This window comes from Hemitrygon akajei, chromosome 2 (genome assembly GCF_048418815.1).
Source record: "Hemitrygon akajei chromosome 2, sHemAka1.3, whole genome shotgun sequence".
NCBI lineage: Eukaryota > Metazoa > Chordata > Chondrichthyes > Myliobatiformes > Dasyatidae > Hemitrygon > Hemitrygon akajei.
Window position 1 is genome coordinate 191,920,933 of NC_133125.1, and position 6,000 is coordinate 191,926,932.

Sequence of the window (6,000 nt, forward strand, 5' to 3'; positions counted from 1 at the left end):
TTCCGTTGTTTTCCGAAGTCCCGTTGTAGTCACCGAGTATGACCAGAGCACGTACGACCGTTCTTCAGTGGTGGAATTATCACCCAGGCAAGGGAGGACACACAAATAATTCCCCACCGGTCGCACCTTTTCACACTGTGAGCCACTGATTGATTTCCCCGAATCGATCCTCCAAAACCCCACCTTCGTGTGGGTGCAACAAAGCTCATTCAGTGTCTGACACTGTGTGTGTGTCGTGGTTCGCCCTCGGTGTGTCTGTCTGTGGCCCAGCGAGTCTACTTTTTTATCTCCACATGCTGGACACCAGCTGTCCATCAACCGGCTCCGCCATTTGCTTTCTGCAGGAATTCTACAAGCAGGCAAGTAAACACGCTGGCAGAGAACCATAACAATCAACCTTTCGGGCAGTTTCAGTCTCTCTCTCTCTCTCATTGCTCTGGACGCCTCCCCCCTTCTCTCTCTTAATAGCAGCACAGTTCATAGGGTCTCTTCTGGACCCCTTTCCTAACTAGGGTGATCCTTAACAAATGTCAGTATATGCTTTCTAAAATAAGGAGCCCAAACCTGCACACAATACTCCAAGTGTGGTCTTACGAGTGGCTATACAGCCTCAACATCACATCCCTGCTCTTATATTCTATACTTCTAGAAATGAATGCCAACATTGCATTTTCCTTCTTCACCACCGACTCGACCGAGAGGTTAACCTTTAGGGTATCCTGCACAAGGACCCCCAAGTCTCTTTACATCTCGGCATTTTGGATCATCTCCCTATTTAAATAATAGTCTGCCCGTTTATTTCTTCCACCAAAGTGCATGACCATACACTTTCCAACATTGTATTTCATTTGCCACTTCTTTGCCCATTTCCCTAAACTATCTAAGTCTCTCTGTTTCCTCAACACTACCAGCTCCCCCCATCTACTTTTGTACCATCGGCAAATTTAGCCAGAATTCCATTAATCCCATAGTCCAAATCATTGACATACATCGTAAAAAGCAGCAGTCCCAACACCAACCATTGTGGAACTCCACTAGTAACTGGCAGCCAGCCAGAATAGGATCCCTTTATTCCCACTCTGTTTTTTGCCGATCAGCCAATGCTCGACCCATGCTAGTAATTCCCCTGTAATTCCATGGGATCTTATCTTGTTAAGCAGCCTCATGTGTGGCAACTTGTCAATGTCCTCTGAAAACCCAAGTACACCACGTCTACTGCGTCTCCTTTGTCTACCCTGCTTGTAATTTCCTCAAGAAATTGTAGTAGGTTAGTCAGGCAGGATTTTCCTTTCAGGAAACCATTCTGGGTTTGGTCTATCTTATCATGTGCCTCCACGTACTCTGTTATCTCATCCCTAACAATCGGTCCCAACAACTTCCCAACCACTAATGTCAGACTTCCACCCTTCTTAACTAGCGGAGTAACATTTGCACTTTCCCAGTCAATGATGGAATCTATCAATTCTTTAAAGATCATTTTTAATTCCTCCACAGTCTCTCCAGCTACTTCCTTCAGAACCCGAGGGTGCATTCCGTCAGATCCAAGAGATTTATCCACCCTCAGACCATTAAGGTTCCTGAGCATCTTCTCAGTCATAATTTTCACCGCACATACTTCACTTCCCTGACACTCTTGAATGTCCGGTATACTGCAGATGTCTTCCACTGTGATGACTGATGTAAAATACACATTCAGTTCCTCTGCCATCTTTGTTTTTTCATTACCAAGGTGATCCAAGGGGACATTATTTTGTGGATCCAGAACTGGCTTGCCCACAGAAGGAAAAGAGTGGTTGTAGACGGGCCATATTCCGCATGGAGGTTGGTGATCAGTGGTGTGCCTCAGATGTTCTGGGACCCCTACTCTTCGTGATATTTATAAATGACCTGGATGAGGAAGTGGAGGGATGGGTTAGTAAATTTGCTGATGACACAAAAGTTGGGAGTGTTGTTGATAGTGTGGAGGGCTGTCAGAGGTTAGAACAGGACATTGATAGGATGCAAAACTGGGCTGAGAGGTGGCAGATGGCGTTCAACCCAGATAAGTGTGAGGTGGTTCATTTTGGTAGGTCAAGTATGATGGCAGAATATAGTATTAATGGTAGGACTTTTGGCAGTGTGGAAGATCAGGGGGATCTTGGGGTCCGAGTCCATAGGACACTCAAAGCTGCTACACAGGTTGACTCTGTGGTTAAGAAGGCATACAGTGCATTGAGCTTCATTAATCGTGGGATTGAGTTTAAGAGCCGAGAGGTAATGTTGCAGCTGTATAGAACCCTGGTCAGACCACACTTGGAGTACTGTGCTCAGTTTTGGTCGCCTCACTACAGGAAGGACGTGGAAACCATAGAAAGGGTGCAGATGAGATTTACAAGGATGTTGTCTGGATTGGGGAGAATGTCTTATGAGAACAGGTTGAGTGAACTTGGCCTTTTCTCCTTGGAGCGACGGAGGATGAGAGGTGACCTGATAGAGGTGTACAAGCTAATGACAGGCATTGATTGTGTGGATAGTCAGAGGCTTTTCCCAGGGCTGAATTGGCTACCTCAAGAGAGCATAGTTTTAAGGTGCTTGGAAGTAGGTACAGAGGAAATGTCAGGGGCAAGTTTTTTCCGCAGAGAGTGGTAAGTGCATGGAATGGGCTGCCATTGTGGAGGCAGAAATGATGGGGTTTTTTAAAGAGACTCCTGGATGGCTACATGGAGCTTAGAAAAATAGAGGCTATAGGTAAAGCCTGGGTAGTTCTAAGGTAGTGGCATGTTCAGCACAGCTTTGTGGGCCGAAGGGCCTGTATTGTGTTATATGTTTTCTATGTTTCTATGTTACAAGACCTCCAGCGTCATTTTCTATTGGTCCTATATCTACCCTCAGCTCTCTTTTACCCGTTATATACTTAAAAAAAGCTTTTCGTTTCTTCTTTGCTGGTGTCACCACCTGCTGTTGTAAACTGGTACTGCAGGAAGGGTCAGAATAAAATGCTGCAACCCTCAGCTTGATCAAAGTTCACTGTAAATTTATTGTCAGTGTTTACAGCAAAATAAAGAAATTCAATAGAATTTAGGGAAAGATATACGTAATCAAAAAGAAGCACAAAAGGAGATCATTGCTGCTAATAGGTATAAACTCACAGAGAACTACAGCAGGCAAACAGGCCCTTCGGTCCATCTAGTCCATGTTAAACTGATATTCCAAATCAGGCATCCCCAATGTTTTATACACCTTCAGCAGCACATCCCAACTCCTGTACTCAGTAAATACTTTGATTCCGAAAAGGGCAATATGCCAAAAATTCCCTTCACAACCTTTCTACCTGTGATGCTACTTTCAGGGAATTCTGGATCTGTGTTCCCAGATTCCTCTGTTCTACAACACTCAGTGCACTGATGAAAGTCCTACCCTGGTTTGTCCTCCAAAATGGGCACCACCTCAGCTGTTTGCATTAAATTCCATCTTTCAGGTCCCGCTGGAAGCCTCTGATATTCCTTTCCACTACGTCCCATTCTTAGTGTAGTCTGCAAATTTGATTAGTCGGTTGACCATACTATCATCCAGATTGTTGATGTTGAAGACAAACTTTATTTCCCTCAATCGCAGGACTCTGAAGACAGTGGTGTGGACAGCCCAGCGCATCTGTAGATGCAAACTTCCCACTATTCAGGACATTTACAGAGACAAGCGATTAAAAAGGGCCCACAGGATCACTGGGGACCCGAGTTACCCAACCACAAACTGTTCCAGATGCCACCATCTGGGAAAAAGTAGTGCAGTATTAAAGCCAGGACCAAAAGTCTCCGGGACAGCTTCTTCCACCAGGCCATCAGACTGACTAACTCACGCTGATACAATTGTATTTCTATGTTATATTGACTGTACTGTTGTACATAATATTTACTCCTACTATTTATTATAAATTACTATAAACTGCACATTGCACATTTAGACAGAGGCGTAACGTAAAGATTTTTACTCCTCGTGTATGTGAAGGATGTAAGAAATAAAGTCAGTTCAATTCATTTCAATTCATTCTCTCTGCTTCAGGTTTCCTTTCCCCAGGAAAAGGGTTCTGGCTGATTAACATATCGGCCGTTCCTTCATTGTCGCAGAGTGCAAATCTTGCTGTCGAGCAACAGTTTGCGAACTCGTTCACCACGCAGTAAATGTTGGTCCTGCTGACGATGTCCACATTCCATAAAAAGTAATTTCTTGGTTCTGTTCCAGTCCAGAGTTAACAGCATTTTGGTTCTGCTCCTCCTGCAGTACTGGTTTTCAGCAGCAGGTGGGGCCCTGCACCGGGAAACTATATATCTCTTTGTGATCGAGACGCTGTGAACCGATTGTCCGAATGGTTACGCTCTCAAATACATGAAGTGCTTGCACAGAAAGAGAACATCAGAGTTCCGTAGAGATCTTTTCCTGCACTTTACGTAAGGATCGCTCTCTACAAAACTCCCTTGTGCACTCGTCCCCCACCACTGATCTCCCTCCTGGCACTTAACCCTGCAAGCGGGCCAATTGCGACACCTGCCCCTGCCCCTCTTCCCTCACCGCCATTCATGACCAAGCAGTTACACTTCACCTGTGAGTGACACCTGTCGGGGTCACCCACTGTATCCGGTGCTCCTGGTGGAACCTCCTCTGCATCAGCGAGACCCGGCGTAGATTATGCCTCCCCCCCCCCCCACCCCCCCAGATGCGCTGAACAAATTCTACACTCATTCTGAGGCGGAAAATGACATGGTGGCGAGGAAGACCATCCGTCCTCCCAATGACCAGGTGATGTGTCTCACCGTGGCCGATGTAAGAAAAACTCTATGCAGGGTCAACTCACAGAAGGCTGCTGGACCAGACAATATTCCTGGCAGAGTGCTCAGATGATGTGCAGACCAATTGGCAGATGTTCTCACTGACATCTTCAACATTTCCCTGAGCAGCGCCACCGTTCCAACGTGCTTCAAGGCCGCCACCATCGTCCTTGTGCCGAAGAAGCCTTCAGTGTCCTGCCTAAATGACTACCGTCCCGTTGCACTCACATCCATCATCATGAAGTGTTTCGAGAGGCTCGTCATGAGGCACATCAAGACCCTGCTGCCCCCCTCATTGGACCCCCTGCAGTTCGCATATTGTCCCGACCGTTCAACAGAAAACGCCATTGCCATCACCCTCCACCTGGCCCTAACCCACCCGGACAAAAAAGACACATACGTTCAGATGCTGTTCATAGATTTCAGTTCAGCATTCAACACAATCATCCCTCAGAAACTGATTGGAAAGCTGAGCCTGCTGGGTCTGGACACCTCCCTTTGCAACTGGATCCTAGACTTCCTGACTAGGAGACCTCAGTCAGTCCAGATTGGGAGCAGCATCTCCAACACCATCACACTGAGCACGGAGACTCCCCAGGGCTGTGTGCTCAGTCCACTGCTGTTCACTCTGCTGACCCACGACTGTGCTGAAACACACAGCTCGAACCACATCATCAAGTTCGCCAATGACGCGACCGTGGTGGTCTCATCAGCAAGAACGATGAGTCCGCTTACAGAGAAGAGGACAGGTACAGAGCCAACAACCTGTCTATGAATGTGAACGAAACAAAAGAGATGGTTGTAGACTTCAGGAGATCACGGAGCGACCACTCTCCGCTGTACATCGACGTCTCCTCGGTAGAGATCGTTAAGAACGCCAAATTTCTTAATGTTCACCTGGCAGAGAATCTCACCTGGTCCCTCAACACTAGCTCCATAGCCAAGAAAGCCCAGCAGCGTCTCCACTTTCTGCGAAGGCTGAGGAAAGTCCATCTCCCACCCCCCATCCTCACCATGTTCTACAGAGGATGTATCGAGAGTATTCTGAGCAGCTGCATCACTGCCTGGTTTGGAAATTGCACCGTCTCGGATCGCAAGACCCTGCAGCGGATAGTGAGGTCAGCTGACAAGATCATTGGGGTCTCTCTTCCCACCATTACAGACATTTACACTACACGCTGCATCCGCAAAGGAAACA